Raw genomic sequence first — 17,829 nt, forward strand, 5'->3', positions numbered from 1 at the left:
TTTTAATTCTGTAAAATTTTCTTGCTTTAATAAGAAAAGTTGTGATGACTGGTTACTTAATTCTTGAGTTTTTAGGATCAATAATGGGTGATGCTCTTGTATAGTCATGTTGTTCCTTAAATTGTTCAGGGGATGCCTGGTTAATTTTAGTTGCTGTGTGTTTTTTGTGAAATGAAATTACTTGCCAAAAACAAAAACTACGTGTAAATTTTAAAATTAAAAAATAATGTATTTATTAAAATAATTTCCCATTTTTTTGCACCGTTCAAAAGATCTCTTCGAGATTTATCAAAAAAGATCTATATTGCAAAAAAAAATTATTTCGATAGGTACATTATTGTTAAGTTTGAAAATTGCACATAATTTTGTAGGGGACTAAATTTAAGGGATGGATGAAGTAATATGTACCCGTCTTCCAACAAATACAAGGAAGATGACACTCGCACACGGGTACGAAGATTCGAACTCCTAACCTCTTAATAAGATGCAAGAGTCCTGACCAATTGAACTAGCCTTGATAACCAGAGAATCATACTACGTACGAATTGTATTTTATTTATATGCGTAGAGTTTGTTATTGTAACACTTTGATCTTAGTAATGAAATCATAAAATTCTGGACTTGGCCCTGTTCTAGAACAAGAAATAAATTCTTATTTTTTAATAATGCAATTTCAAGTTAAAAAATAATGGATTTATTGAAATTTAAAAATCCGTAATATGGATCTTGTTTGAATCTCGATGAGATCTTTTATATGGTAAAAAAAAATTAAAAAAATATTTTTTATTTATATTATTTTTGAGTTTGAAAATATGAAATAAGTACTTATTTTTTAAAAAAATGTTTTGGAACGGGGTTATAGATAAGGGTGACAAATTGAATTCAAACTCATTTGTAAATAAATCCAAATCCACCCACTCAAAGAGAGACCAAATCTAACCCATTTATTAATTGGGTCAACTTAAATGACTTAATAAATCATGGACATAACCTGCCAAAAAAACAACATAACGTTGTCAAGAAATGGGCTGGAGGATCCGACGAGGATTTACTTGGGAAGGTGCGAAACCCAACAGATTTGTTTTTCTTTTTCTGGTCTGGGTACAAGGTTCGAACACTGGGTTTGAAATGAGCCACGTGGCACCATGTAAGGCGTCTAATATGAAGTAGCAGTTGCATTTTGTTGAACAAAGATGGAGAAGGCTTTAGACGGTACCTTCATACCTGTTCTCCCCCCAACAGAATACAAGGCACGATATAGGTCAAGGAAGGGTGACTATGCAACAAATGTGTTAAGAGTTTGTAGTCGTAACCTACAGTTTGTTTACGTGTTGTCTGGTTGGGAAGGCTCGGCCACCGACTCAAGAGTGCTCCGAAATGCCTTGCTAAGGCCTCATGGGTTGAGAATTCTACAGGGTATGTGACTTGAAAACCTTTCCATTAGTGAACATACGTCAGCATTATTGTAAACATACTCATGTAGGGCAACTAATCTTATTTGTAGGTCGTTACTACCTCGCCGATGCTGGTTATACTAATGGCCGGGATTATTAGCACCTTACAGAGGTCAACGATACCACATTAACATTTGGAGGCAATGACACATACCCCAGAGCCGGGAGGAGTACTTTAACATGAAGCACTCTAAGGCACGAAATGTTATCTAGAGATGCTTTGGGGTGCTAAAGATGAGATAGGGAATTTTGAGATCTTGCTCTTTCTACCCCATTAGGACTCAATGTCGCATCGTCACTGCATGTATCCTTCTCCATAATCTCATTAAGCGTACAATAGCGGTGGATCCCGTTGAGGCTAAATACACGGCGTGGGAGCATGCGAACCTACATAATGTACCACATGAAGTGTATATTGCAAATGTCGATGCTACAAACGAATGGACACAATTTCCGGATAACTTGGCAACCCAAATGTATAATGATTGGTTAGCTAATCAAGAGGGTGACCTAAGATTTTTGTAACTGAATTTAAATGTAATAATTTGGACGTGTTATTTATTTCTATTAATTATATGTATTTGTTGGACATGTTAAACTTGTTGAACAATGGTCATGTGAACTATTTGAATGTAATAATATTGTTTTTCATGAGTACAATACCTATGTCAAATTGTAATCATCATTTAAATCAGGTTAGCATACCTATGGAAAGTGAAGGAACTTCACAATCTGAACCAACGAGTCGTAGGAAAAAACAAGATCGTAGGCTATGGACCTTTATGGAAGAGAAGGCCCTACTTGCTGCCATGATGGAGTGTATTTGTGATAAATATAGAGCTCATAATGGTTTCAAGCCGGGCTACTTTAATGAAGTTAAAAAGGAGTTGAATAAGAGATTGCCTTGGACGACGCTTAAAGCGCAACCGAACATTGAGTCGAAGGTGAAAAATTGGAAGGAAAAGTATGGTCTAAAGTTGATATCACACGTCTTAGTGGGTTTGGTTGGAACCATACCACTAATTCTATTGTAGTGGATGATCAAAATGTGTGGAAAGAGTATGAGAAGGTAACTTCTCCCCGCATACTTTTAAACTTACTATTATTGTTGTTGCCTCCCACTTAATGTATGTCATTGTACATGTACAGTCCAATTCCAGAGCGAAAGGGCTGAATGGGAAGTCTTTCCCCATGTACGAGAATTGGCAATTCTTATTTGGAAAGGATAGGGCCACCGGTGATTTAGCCGAAGATGCGGCGAAAGTGGAAGAGGTTGTTGAGACCCCCCAAGATGAAGCCAATATAGAGCTCGATGACATGTTGAATGAATGCTATACTCCAACGTTTGCAAATGGTGACACGGTGTTTCCACGCAAGTCTCCATTTGTTGACATATCAACTTCTTTCGGAACTTTGACAAGCAATGCCATTCCTGCCGCGACATGAACCAATGCCAATACTCCAAGAAATCAATGCAAATGCTCCCACAAGCAATGTCGTGCCGGAAGGCCAAAGAAAAAGGCAAAGGTGGACGCAAATGAGGCATCCATTCATGTGGCAATGGAGAATTTATTGGCTGAAAGCAATACGGCGTTCAACAAGATTGCCGATGCAGTTGGATATGAGGACCGACTCTCTGCCAAAAGAGAGAAGGTGTTTACTGAGCTAATGAAGCTTAACCTTGAGATGATTGATAGGTTTGCTTTAAACACCATGATTGCATCCGCCGAAAAAAATGTGGACACATTCTACGGCATACCGGAGAACTACAAACAAGCTTGGGTCGAGGCCGTATTATCGGGCCAAATCAAATTGAAGACTACGTAGGGATGTCTTACTAATTATGGCCATTTTTTTGGATTGATGGAGGATGTGTTTCCTCCTTTTTGTAAAGAACTATCGTACTAACTGAATTTGCCTAAAACATGTCGTTTATTTGAGGGAATAGGCCCCTTTTTTGGCGTTGTAATTAAGCACTACTTTAAAGTTGTTAGGGCAACGATGATGATCCATGTGATACAATGAGGGTTACAAGGCCCTTTTTGTGGAATGTTGTAGGGCAACAATGATGATGCAATGTTAATAGCTCGAAATTGTATTAGTTGGTACTGATATTGGCAACAATGAAGGCCTTTTTTGTGCTATATTCTGGCCAGAATCATCTCTGTTTCCTGTGTTATTTTATTGGGCAATGATGCAATGATAATTGCAATGTATTAGTTGGTATTGCTTTTGCCAATTTTGAAGGCCTTCATGGCATCTTACTTGCAAATAGTAGTGCTACTTTGATTATTGTGTCTTCTTGTCTGAGCCCAATTGTTGATATGCTACTTAATGGTAACTTTCTGTTTTTGGTGCTGCAATGTGGATGTTTGTTGGACAGGTTTGGTACAGCTTGTTGGGCTATTTTGTTGCTGATTTTTGGCCAGTTTTGTTGCTCTTTGTTGGCTAGTTCTGGCTGTATTAGGTTCTATTTGTTTGCAAGGTTTTCTAGCTAACTTTTGGGTTATTTACTTGCTGATTTTTGCCCTGTTTGTTGCTGTTTGTTGGCTGGTATATGGCTGCATTAGTTTCTGTTTGTTGGTAAGGTTTTCTGGCAAACTTTTGGGTTGTTTACTTGTTCATTTTTGCCCAGTTTGTTGCTGTTTGTTGGCTGGTATATGGCTGCAGTAGGTTTTGTTTCTTGGCAAGCTGATCTGGCAGTTTTGGTTTTTTTCTTGGCTTGTTTTATTGGGCAATGATACAATGTTTACTAGTAATGAATTAGTTGGTATTGGCTTTGCCAATTATGACGGTCTTAATGGCAACTTAGTTGCAAATGGTAGTGCTACTTTGATTATGTTTGAATTGTCTGAGCCCAAGTATTTTTTTTTTTTGTTTTTGGCTTGTTTTGTGGCTGTTTGTGGCTTGTTTTATGGTTGTTTGTGGTTTGTTTTATGGTTGTTTGCTACTGCTGGCTGTTTGCACTCAATGTTCAATTGGCTGCTACTGCTACTGTTTCCTCCACTTGTTGTTTTGCTTTCTGTCCAGTTTTGGTGCTGTTTGTTGCTGTTGTTTCCTCCACTTGTTGTTTTATCTGCTTGCTGTTTTGCTGACTAGTATCACAGCAGCCCAGTTCTGCAGTTTGCTCTGTGGTCTGGCTACTAGTCTGTGCTCTGCCTCGTGCACTATTTTTATGCCATGTTATGGCATGTTATCTTCCTACACTTATATCAATTTTATGGCTGTCATGTTTTCTTTTTGGGCTGAAATTTAATATGTTTCATAGGCTATGATGATATGACAGACAAATTTGAAGGCGAGGCACTTATCTTGGCGGGACAATTTATGAGGGTCAATGGTTTACTCACCATTTGGCAACATAAATTGTAGCCAAGTGGTGCACTATGTGCCGGTGGAAAACAAATCTGAGCCAAGTACATATAAAAAAATCATAGTATTCATTATGTTATTAATGTGATAATCTTTTTTTTCTCGTAGTTTTTACAATGTCAAAAGACGATAAACAATATTATTGGGTGGTTTTCGTTGGCCGTAGTCCGGGAATCTATACAAGTTGGGAGACCGCGGAATTGCAGGTTAATGGATACCCGGGGAACTTGTTCAAAAGATACACAACGTTCGACGAAGCGGAAGGAGCATTGTTACAGTTCCGTGAGGAAAGATACCGACTCCTTCAAATGCAGTCAGTTCGAACTGAACAACAATCAAGACACAATGGTTCCACATCCGCAAGTGCTTTGGAAATTCAACATCAAACTAGTCTAACCACAAAATTCATTATAGTTTTTTTCTTAGGTTTCTTATGTTGTATAATCTTCGCACATCTATTCGATTCTGATTGAACTTGTACGTTTTTTCCAAACATTATGAAAATTAAGACTGTAATATGAACACAAAGTAATCATCTCAATTAAATTTAAATATTTAGTTGAGGTACATTACGAAGGGTACAAATTTATTGTCCAACATTTGTCTTAAGCTTCCGACTTCTCCACATCAGTACTGACGTCTAAAGCAATGGCACCATCGATTATAATTCGGAAATTGCATTTCTCTCATCTGTCTAGCTCGTTGATTGACCTACACAAATAGTAGCAAAATTGTTTAAAAATTACCTTAAACATGAGTTTATATAAATTGCAAGAATATTGATTACTTACTTGGACATACTCATTCCAAATTGCATTTTCTACCAACAGTCTATTTCAGTTGCATTCCAACCAAACCCGGGTTTTTGAAGCATGTGTTGTAATTGAAAACAAGTTTGTTTCCAATTCTTAATCTTTGCCTCAATATGATTTTTGGCAATACCTCATTGGGGAAAAAAAGATCTCATTTGATTTTCCAAGACTCGTAAGTACGCGGGATGAAACCCGTGCTCAGCTTGCCAAACACCTTGATCTACAAGAGTTGTAAGTTTTTCTAGTAACAACTCCTCCTCCTCATCGCTCTAAGCTCGGCGTGCAGCGTGTGCCATTGTGAGGCAAAATACGAAAATAGTTGGAAATTACTTTTATTAATGGACAAGAGATATGGAATGGGATGAAGAAAATGGTACAAATGTGTGCCTTTTATAGAAAAAATTACCAAACAAATTTGGTGAACATGTGTTTTCAATTACCACATACCCAACAAATTTGTTGACCATGTGCTTTCAACTACCCAACTAATTTTAACAATGAAACAAATTCTTGGGATATTTCGGTTTTTACAATTTTTCCGAAAAATCATTATTCTATTACAAAAACGTTTTAAACATTTAATAGATATATATTTTTCATTATTTTATAAATAAAAAAAATGAAATTTGTTTTTCTATATAATGTCATAATAATTAAAATATTTTACAAATATTATATCATTTAATCCGTTTTTCTTTAACAAAGTACAAAATTAATGTGGTTTAAACATTTTCAAGATAACTTAATTTAATTTTATCCAATTTTTTTAAAAAAATAATGTATTTATTTATTTTTAATTAAATTAACCTATATTATCCATTAAATTAAAAATATGGGGGCAATAAAGTCATTTCACATCTTATCCCATCATATCCACCTTCCAAATCCCCCTTCTCAAAAAATCATCCAAACACCTCATTATAAATCCACCATTCTTAAGAGGTGGGGCCACAACATATCATCCCTCATTACATATCCACCTTCAAATCCCCCCTCATTACAAATCCTCCATCCAAACGGGCCGTGGATGAAGATTTTTTGGGTCATGTTCATGACTTATTTGGTCATTTTAGTTGACCCAATTAAAACTCAATTAAGACCTAATTAATAAATGGGTTGGACCCATTCTAACCCAACCAATAAATGAATTGAGTTGGATCTATTTTTTAGTGAATGAATTTAGATTGATTAATGAGTTTGGATCCAATTTGTCACCCCTACTTATAGGTATTGAAACACATATGCATGGTCATGTTTTTCACTCTCTCACATAAATCTTACCCTAGGGTCGGATAGGGCTTTCAAAATCATGAAGATCATGGATTCAACCTCTCTTATTGGAATTAGAGCATGTACAGTAGTGTCAGCCAAAAAATTGGTCAAATTGTGCAATAAGAGCATGTACACTAGATTAGGGAAAATAGCATCTTAGGTATTTTACCTAAGCAAAAATTCAAAATAAGAGTAAGTTTATCAGTAGTTTGGAAAAATTGCTAATAAACAGTGCACTTTTTTCATTTTACTTACTCATATTTCTTTCAACACTATATCAATACCATCTATTAAAACTATTCTCTATTAAAATATTATTACTTTTATTGCACTTTTTTTCTTTTTTGAGGAGAGAGAGAGAGAGAGAGAGAGAGAGAGAGAGAGAGAGAGAGAGAGAGAGAGAGAGAGAGAGAGAGAGAAAACAATAAAGAAATGAGAAAGCTTGTGAGTAGTCGCACTCTTCTTTTACCTTGGAACTGTAGCTGGAGGGAGTTTACCTCCTCCTTTACCGATTCTGCTGTAGACTACTTTTCTCACTTTTGGTGATGTAAAATGGCTATATAGGTAGTTTACATAAGCTGGTAAAGCATTGCACCAAGTTAGCAATAGCCCCTTTTAAGGTTAGGTAAAATAAATTTTGCAACAGTGCTTAAGTAAATTTACCTAAGAACTATTCACCATTTATACATTTAATATTATTTTCTCTCTCTTCTAGCCTCTCTTTCTCTCCTCCAACAAAAAGAAGAATAGTAAAAAGAAAAGAAGAAAAAGAAAGTATTACTTTAATAGAAAATAGGTAAAATAAATAGTATTGGTGTAGTATTGAAAGAGATGTGGATTGTTAAAAGAAAAAATATGCACTGTTCACTGGCAATTTTGGCTCAAATTTTACCTAATCTGATATACTTGCTCTTAAGTGGCCACTTTTTACTTGCATACTTCAACAATCCACTCTATTATTTTCTCAATACCTATTAGGCTATTATAGTAAATAGTAGAGCCCTGCTATCCGCAGAGACGATTTGCAAAGAACCACGCAGAGAAAAACGCGTTTGGCCTCATTTCGAGTTCCGAAAAAATCTAGAAAAATATCTATAAATTTTTGAATATTATTTTATGGGGTCTTGTAAAAAATCAACTCCAGTAGATATCGGTAAGTATTACTTTTGGATTCATAGGGGCAAAATTGTTCAGTTCGCCCCTACGAATTCAAAAGTAATACTTACCGATATCTGCTGGAGCTGATTACAGGGCCCCATAAAATAATATTTACAAATTTATGGATATTTTTCTAGATTTTTTCGGGACCCGAAATGAGGCCAAACGCGTTTTTCTCTACGTGGTTCTCTGCAAAACGTCTCTGCTGTTAGAATTTTTGTAGTAAATATAATAAGGAAATGTTGCAGATAGAACCTCTGCACAACACACACACACAGATATATATATATATATATATATATATATATATATATATGTGCGCGCTATTTATATTCCATCTTAAATTAGTGGTTTGTTCTCAATTTGAGTGGAGGGAAAATATTGGCGTTGTAGTCCTGATCAACAAAGGATTCGAAGATCGATTTTGGTCTCAAAGTCCAGAGTAATTTCAGGAACAATAGAGGTTTTGATCAATTTCCCGCAGTTTGCGGCGGTTTGCTCTATAATTTAGATATGATACTGTTAGATATGACACCGTTCAAATCTTTTTTTGACGATTTGCGATGATTTTCAAATTACTCAGTGGCGTTTTAATTCTCTTTCATTGGCATATAGAGATGAGGAATTGTTGATTATGGACTGAGATGGGTCAGATGCTAATGGTGTGTTCGCGTTATAGTGAGAGGGTCCAAATCTTTTTATCGAGATATGCACAGATAGTGTCGAAGAATTGATTAAAGGAGTACACGATTTGTCGCCTAATCTAGAGATTTTTTGTGGTTCAATCCAAAATGGTTAGGTCTTGTTTAAGTCTACCAGACCTGATTTTGAGGGCGAATGACTTATAAGATGACCGGGAACACTTTCTACTATGCCAAACTTTTGGAGTTCCTTAAAATGCAGCATTTCAAATATTGATCAGTAGTAGAAGAATTCTTGAGAAAACATTAAGGATGTTGGAATAGTGGTCAATTAAGGTAATAGTTTACAAGCTAGCGGATTCGCTGTGAAAAGCTCTTTTCCTAAAACTCATATAAACTTATTATCTTTATTTTTTGCAAATAATGTCATCTTTTTCAAGCCGATCGACTACCAAAATGAAGGGTTCTTCCGGTTCCCCCAAAAGAAAATATATTTAAACCTTACCCAAAAAATATAAAGGGTCCGTGGATGCTCTTCTCTTTAATTGGTTAAACTAGGAAGATGAATCCAATTTAAACCAGTTTTAGTAAGTAACTACTCCTATATAATCAGTTTAATTAGATTAGAGAAATACTAGTACCAGTAATTAATAAGAGAAGAGAGTGGAATCAATGTAGTCAAAGTTAGCCTGAATCTGCTCAAACGGCTGAGCTCGGCTCTTTGGTGGGATGGAATTTGGAATGGGTGGAGAATCTGCAGATCGAAAATGACAAAATGGAAGCCAAAATTATTACTGTAATTATATATGCGCGCAGAATCTTTTTTTTGGTAAGCAATTAAGCATAATATATAACTAGGGTGAATCTGCTTGGATGAATCATTCAATCTTCCGCAAACCTAGCTATCACGTGATATAGCCAACCACAATAGTGAAAAGCAATATATATGTTTTCAAGCTATGTCTTTTTCGTTTGAATAAAATAAGCACACGATGACGGATACAGATGATAGTGATGATATACATGATCGGAAGACTATAGTATTTATTTGTGGATTCTTGATTCCGTATGACGGAGCATACTATATAGTAATTGATAGAATCATTCAAGCCAAATTACGTACGTACAATTGTATTTTTATTTTTTTAATCAAGTCAACCCTCCAGGCTATAGGATAGTTGACATGTTGAATGAATGCTATACTCCAACGTTTGCAAATGGTGACACGGTGTTTCCACGCGAGTCTCCATTTGTTGACATATCAACTTCTTCCGGAACTTTGACAAGCAATGCCATTCCCGCCGCGACATGAACCAATGCCAATACTCCAAGAATCAATGCCAATGCTCCCACAAGCAATGTCGTGCCAGGAAGGCCAAAGAAAAAGGCAAAGGTGGACGCAAATGAGGCATCCATTCACGTGGCAATGGAGAATTTATTGGCTGAAAGCAATACGGCGTTCAACAAGATTGCCGATGCAGTTGGATATGAGGACCGACTCTCTGCCAAAAGAGAGAAGGTGTTTACTGAGCTAATGAAGCTTAACCTTGAGATGATTGATAGGTTTGCTTTAAACACCATGATTGTATCCGCCGAAGAAAATGTGGACACATTCTACGGCATACCGGAGAACTACAAACAAGCTTGGGTCGAGGCCGTATTATCGGGCCAAATCAAATTGAAGACTACGTAGGGATGTCTTACTAATTATGGCCATTTTTTTTGGATTAATGGAGGATGTGTTTCTGTGGGCACGCGCCCCCGGAATTTTTATTTGTAAAATTGGGTGCGGCCCTTTTTGTTGGAAAAGCGCGGCGAAACGCCTCGATTCAGAGTCGCCACTCGGGTTTTAGCGGTGAGAATACCCAAGGAACCGAACTCGAAAACGTTTGCCACGTTTGTTTGACTTTGAAAAGGCATAGACCGGTCCGTCGTCACCTTCGATATCTGAGGTTTGGGAGCCAGTTTACGAGAGGGGAAGGGTTTTATGGCACCCCTCTCACCCAATCCGGAGATCGGTCTCTACTCGGGCATTTTGTAAAAGCGCTTGCATTTTTCTCTCATTTGATCATTTTTTTAGCCAGTTAGGGCGGGGGAACAGTTAATGGGGATTAAAGCGCTGTAACAAGTTGTGATTTATGGCAAAAATGCTTATGAATGGCTTGATTGCAATGCTAAAATATGGATTGAGAACAAGCACTGAGCAAACTGGACAAATTGCAGTACGCTGCCCCGCAAAGGCGTGAGCAAGTTCTACCAGCATGCACTGGCCGAGCCACTGCATGTTGATATGACCTGCGCACGCCAGAGAAAGACTGGCGTACTCCACTCATCTGGTTTCACAGTCCTTGTTTGCAACCCTCTGGGCTCTGGAAAAGGACCAGCGCACACCCAGGACAAACCATGCAGTTAAATAAGCAGGATATATACATTTACAGACAGATGAGATGGCTTGAAGCCATGAAAATAGACAAGAAACCCCCTAAACAAAGTGGGGACAGAAAGGAGGCCAAGACTGAACTAAGATGCAAAGGGCCAGCCACTGGATCCTAGCTTTAACTGCCGTACGCCAGTCATGGACTGTCGTACGCACGTTGGGCCCTAATCCAGTGCTTGGCTTTTGCCTCATCTGGGCTCTGGAGCATGACCAGAAGGATCCCAGGGGTCTTTTAAGCAGATAAGAAGCGAGTATTAACTACTACATCTAAACAGTTCTAAATATACAGAAAGCGGTAAACTGGTTATTTAGCATGCAAGGGTGACTGACAGAAAGATAAAACGACAGAAATGGTAGTCCATGATCCCCACGCCAGTAGTGCTCGTTCTACCATGACTGGCGTACGGCATATGGGTTTTGGCGTGCGCCATGTATCACCTCATACGTTTGTCGTATTTTGCAAGTTTGAGGCCAGGACTAGTATTACTTACTAGCCTGGGCCTCACTGGTTCCCCTCAGGGGCCAAAAACAGAAAGGGACACAAAGGTGGTATACCTTTTTGTTTGAGGATTGAAGGTGGTGTTGAACTTTAAAGCTTGGAGATGGAAGCTTAGATGGTGACTGGATGTCAGCAGGGTGCGTGGAAGTGGGCTGTTTTCTTTTCTCTTTCAATAGAAGAAAAAGGGATAGAGAGCAAGAAAGGAGGAAGGAGAGAGATTCTACTTCTTAATGAGGCCAACCCCTTGCAAATGAATGCAAAGGGGGTATTTATAAGGGGGGGAAGACTGAGATCAGTTAGGTGCTAAGGCCTGTTTGGCTGGCTAAGGCAAGGTTGGAGCCTCCCATGCATTAAATGCATGGGACTTGCCTTGATGGGGGGTGTAGGAGAGAGGGGGAGCGTCTCTGCCGAAAGTAATCATCAGAGACGCTGTAGCCGACGTCAGGGTGGCACAAAAGTCCCGCCCAAGTTGCTGAATAAAGTTGATTTGACTGGGTTTGACTGGCGTGCGCCATTATTAACTGGCGTGTGCCAGTAAAAGATGGGCCACTGGTCGATGACTGACACGTGGCAGATGACTGGCGTACGCCTTCAGGACGCTGGCGTATGCCAATTGGGTTTTGCTGAGGCTGTTTGGCTCTGGTTTGAAGGGTTTGAAAAGGGGTTTTGAGAGAGGTTCGGGACGCTCAAAACTCAACCACACCTTTGTCCTTAAACTGTTTTCGACTAAGATCATCATTGGGGAAATAAAAGATCGACAAACAATGCTATCTGAACAGTCCAGAATGGGGTGTCTACAGTTTCCTCCTTTTTGTAAAGAACTATCGTACTAACTGAATTTGCCTAAAACATGTCGTTTATTTGAGGGAATAGGCCCCTTTTTTGGCGTTGTAATTAAGCACTACTTTAAAGTTGTTAGGGCAACGATGATGATCCATGTGATACAATGAGGGTTACAAGGCCCTTTTTGTGGAATGTTGTAGGGCAACAATGATGATGCAATGTTAATAGCTCGAAATTGTATTAGTTGGTACTGATATTGGCAACAATGAAGGCCTTTTTTGTGCTATATTCTGGCCAGAATCATCTCTGTTTCCTGTGTTATTTTATTGGGCAATGATGCAATGATAATTGCAATGTATTAGTTGGTATTGCTTTTGCCAATTTTGAAGGCCTTCATGGCATCTTACTTGCAAATAGTAGTGCTACTTTGATTATTGTGTCTTCTTGTCTGAGCCCAATTGTTGATATGCTACTTAATGGTAACTTCCTGTTTTTGGTGCTGCAATGTGGATGTTTGTTGGACAGGTTTGGTACAGCTTGTTGGGCTATTTTGTTGCTGATTTTTGGCCAGTTTTGTTGCTCTTTGTTGGCTAGTTCTGGCTGTATTAGGTTCTATTTGTTTGCAAGGTTTTCTAGCTAACTTTTGGGTTGTTTACTTGCTGATTTTCGCCCTGTTTGTTGCTGTTTGTTGGCTGGTATATGGCTGCATTAGTTTCTGTTTGTTGGTAAGGTTTTCTGGCAAACTTTTGGGTTGTTTACTTGTTCATTTTTGCCCAGTTTGTTGCTGTTTGTTGGCTGGTATATGGCTGCAGTAGGTTTTGTTTCTTGGCAAGCTGATCTGGCAGTTTTGGTTTTTTTCTTGGCTTGTTTTATTGGGCAATGATACAATGTTTACTAGTAATGAATTAGTTGGTATTGGCTTTGCCAATTATGACGGTCTTAATGGCAACTTAGTTGCAAATGGTAGTGCTACTTTGATTATGTTTGAATTGTCTGAGCCAAAGTATTTTTTTTTTTTTGTTTTTGGCTTGTTTTGTGGCTGTTTGTGGCTTGTTTTATGGTTGTTTGTGGTTTGTTTTATGGTTGTTTGCTACTGCTGGCTGTTTGCACTCAATGTTCAATTGGCTGCTACTGCTACTGTTTCCTCCACTTGCTGTTCTGCTTTCTGTCCAGTTTTGGTGCTGTTTGTTGCTGTTGTTTCCTCCACTTGTTGTTTTATCTGCTTGCTGTTTTGCTGACTAGTATCACAGCAGCCCAGTTCTGCAGTTTGCTCTGTGGTCTGGCTACTAGTCTGTGCTCTGCCTCGTGCACTATTTTTATGCCATGTTATGGCATGTTATCTTCCTACACTTATATCAATTTTATGGCTGTCATGTTTTCTTTTTGGGCTGAAATTTAATATGTTTCATAGGCTATGATGATATGACAGACAAATTTGAAGGCGAGGCACTTATCTTGGCGGGACAATTTATGAGGGTCAATGGTTTACTCACCATTTGGCAACATAAATTGTAGCCAAGTGGTGCACTATGTGCCGGTGGAAAACAAATCTGAGCCAAGTACATATAAAAAAATCATAGTATTCATTATGTTATTAATGTGATAATCTTTTTTTTCTCGTAGTTTTTACAATGTCAAAAGACGATAAACAATATTATTGGGTGGTTTTCGTTGGCCGTAGTCCGGGAATCTATACAAGTTGGGAGACCGCGGAATTGCAGGTTAATGGATACCCGGGGAACTTGTTCAAAAGATACACAACGTTCGACGAAGCGGAAGGAGCATTGTTACAGTTCCGTGAGGAAAGATACCGACTCCTTCAAATGCAGTCAGTTCGAACTGAACAACAATCAAGACACAATGGTTCCACATCCGCAAGTGCTTTGGAAATTCAACATCAAACTAGTCTAACCACAAAATTCATTATAGTTTTTTTCTTAGGTTTCTTATGTTGTATAATCTTCGCACATCTATTCGATTCTGATTGAACTTGTACGTTTTTTCCAAACATTATGAAAATTAAGACTGTAATATGAACATAAAGTAATCATCTCAATTAAATTTAAATATTTAGTTGAGGTACATTACGAAGGGTACAAATTTATTGTCCAACATTTGTCTTAAGCTTCCGACTTCTCCACATCAGTACTGACGTCTAAAGCAATGGCACCATCGATTATAATTCGGAAATTGCATTTCTCTCATCTGTCTAGCTCGTTGATTGACCTACACAAATAGTAGCAAAATTGTTTAAAAATTACCTTAAACATGAGTTTATATAAATTGCAAGAATATTGATTACTTACTTGGACATACTCATTCCAAATTGCATTTTCTACCAACAGTCTATTTCAGTTGCATTCCAACCAAACCCGGGTTTTTGAAGCATGTGTTGTAATTGGAAACAAGTTTGTTTCCAATTCTTAATCTTTGCCTCAATATGATTTTTGGCAATACCTCATTGGGGAAAAGAAGATCTCATTTGATTTTCCAAGACTCGTAAGTACGCGGGATGAAACCCGTGCTCAGCTTGCCAAACACCTTGATCTACAAGAGTTGTAAGTTTTTCTAGTAACAACTCCTCCTCCTCATCGCTCCAAGCTCGGCGTGCAGCGTGTGCCATTGTGAGGCAAAATACGAAAATAGTTGAAAATTACTTTTATTAATGGACAAGAGATATGGAATGGGATGAAGAAAATGGTACAAATGTGTGCCTTTTATAGAAAAAATTACCAAACAAATTTGGTGAACATGTGTTTTCAATTACCACATACCCAACAAATTTGTTGACCATGTGCTTTCAACTACCCAACTAATTTTAACAATGAAACAAATTCTTGGGATATTTCGGTTTTTTTAATTTTTCCGAAAAATCATTATTCTATTACAAAAACGTTTTAAACATTTAATAGATATATATTTTTCATTATTTTATAAATAAAAAAAATGAAATTTGTTTTTCTATATAATGTCATAATAATTAAAATATTTTACAAATATTATATCATTTAATCCGTTTTTCTTTAACAAAGTACAAAATTAATGTGGTTTAAACATTTTCAAGATAACTTAATTTAATTTTATCCAATTTTTTTAAAAAAATAATGTATTTATTTATTTTTAATTAAATTAACCTATATTATCCATTAAATTAAAAATATGGGGGCAATAAAGTCATTTCACATCTTATCCCATCATATCCACCTTCCAAATCCCCCTTCTCAAAAAATCATCCAAACACCTCATTATAAATCCACCATTCTTAAGAGGTGGGGCCACAACATATCATCCCTCATTACATATCCACCTTCAAATCCCCCCTCATTACAAATCCTCCATCCAAACGGGCCGTGGATGAAGATTTTTTGGGTCATGTTCATGACTTATTTGGTCATTTTAGTTGACCCAATTAAAACTCAATTAAGACCTAATTAATAAATGGGTTGGACCCATTCTAACCCAACCAATAAATGAATTGAGTTGGATCTATTTTTTAGTGAATGAATTTAGATTGATTAATGAGTTTGGATCCAATTTGTCACCCCTACTTATAGGTATTGAAACACATATGCATGGTCATGTTTTTCACTCTCTCACATAAATCTTACCCTAGGGTCGGATAGGGCTTTCAAAATCATGAAGATCATGGATTCAACCTCTCTTATTGGAATTAGAGCATGTACAGTAGTGTCAGCCAAAAAATTGGTCAAATTGTGCAATAAGAGCATGTACACTAGATTAGGGAAAATAGCATCTTAGGTATTTTACCTAAGCAAAAATTCAAAATAAGAGTAAGTTTATCAGTAGTTTGGAAAAATTGCTAATAAACAGTGCACTTTTTTCATTTTACTTACTCATATTTCTTTCAACACTATATCAATACCATCTATTAAAACTATTCTCTATTAAAATATTATTACTTTTATTGCACTTTTTTTCTTTTTTGAGGAGAGAGAGAGAGAGAGAGAGAGAGAGAGAGAGAGAGAGAGAGAGAGAGAGAGAAAACAATAAAGAAATGAGAAAGCTTGTGAGTAGTCGCACTCTTCTTTTACCTTGGAACTGTAGCTGGAGGGAGTTTACCTCCTCCTTTACCGATTCTGCTGTAGACTACTTTTCTCACTTTTGGTGATGTAAAATGGCTATATAGGTAGTTTACATAAGCTGGTAAAGCATTGCACCAAGTTAGCAATAGCCCCTTTTAAGGTTAGGTAAAATAAATTTTGCAACAGTGCTTAAGTAAATTTACCTAAGAACTATTCACCATTTATACATTTAATATTATTTTCTCTCTCTTCTAGCCTCTCTTTCTCTCCTCCAACAAAAAGAAGAATAGTAAAAAGAAAAGAAGAAAAAGAAAGTATTACTTTAATAGAAAATAGGTAAAATAAATAGTATTGGTGTAGTATTGAAAGAGATGTGGATTGTTAAAAGAAAAAATATGCACTGTTCACTGGCAATTTTGGCTCAAATTTTACCTAATCTGATATATTTGCTCTTAAGTGGCCACTTTTTACTTGCATACTTCAACAATCCACTCTATTATTTTCTCAATACCTATTAGGCTATTATAGTAAATAGTCGAGCCCTGCTATCTGCAGAGACGATTTGCAAAGAACCACGCAGAGAAAAACGCGTTTGGCCTCATTTCGAGTCCCGAAAAAATCTAGAAAAATATCTATAAATTTTTGAATATTATTTTATGGGGTCTTGTAAAAAATCAACTCCAGTAGATATCGGTAAGTATTACTTTTGGATTCATAGGGGCAAAACTGTTCAGTTCGCCCCTACGAATTCAAAAGTAATACTTACCGATATCTGTTGGAGCTGATTACAGGGCCCCATAAAATAATATTTACAAATTTATGGATATTTTTCTAGATTTTTTCGGGACCCGAAATGAGGCCAAACGCGTTTTTCTCTACGTGGTTCTCTGCAAAACGTCTCTGCTGTTAGAATTTTTGTAGTAAATATAATAAGGAAATGTTGCAGATAGAACCTCTGCACAACACACACACACACATATATATATATATATATATATATATATATATATATATATATATATATATATGTGCGCGCGCTATTTATATTCCATCTTAAATTAGTGGTTTGTTCTCAATTTGAGTGGAGGGAAAATATTGGCGTTGTAGTCCTGATCAACAAAGGATTCGAAGATCGATTTTGGTCTCAAAGTCCAGAGTAATTTCAGGAACAATAGAGGTTTTGATCAATTTCCCGCAGTTTGCGGCGGTTTGCTCTATAATTTAGATATGATACTGTTAGATATGACACCGTTCAAATCTTTTTTTGACGATTTGCGATGATTTTCAAATTACTCAGTGGCGTTTTAATTCTCTTTCATTGGCATATAGAGATGAGGAATTGTTGATTATGGACTGAG

The 17,829-nt window shown here is 37.0% G+C and overlaps 1 long non-coding RNA gene across 1 annotated transcript; it reads left to right on the top strand.

The window, feature by feature from the left end:
• Nucleotides 1–4,166: 4,166 nt before the first annotated feature.
• Nucleotides 4,167–5,306, top strand: LOC131298017 (uncharacterized). The gene is made up of 2 exons (XR_009190443.1): nucleotides 4,167–4,330; nucleotides 5,065–5,306. It is a non-coding gene; the product is annotated as an uncharacterized LOC131298017 (long non-coding RNA).
• Nucleotides 5,307–17,829: the final 12,523 nt, after the last annotated feature.

The sequence above is a fragment of the Rhododendron vialii genome, chromosome 8a, assembly GCF_030253575.1.
Source record: "Rhododendron vialii isolate Sample 1 chromosome 8a, ASM3025357v1".
Taxonomy (NCBI): domain Eukaryota; kingdom Viridiplantae; phylum Streptophyta; class Magnoliopsida; order Ericales; family Ericaceae; genus Rhododendron; species Rhododendron vialii.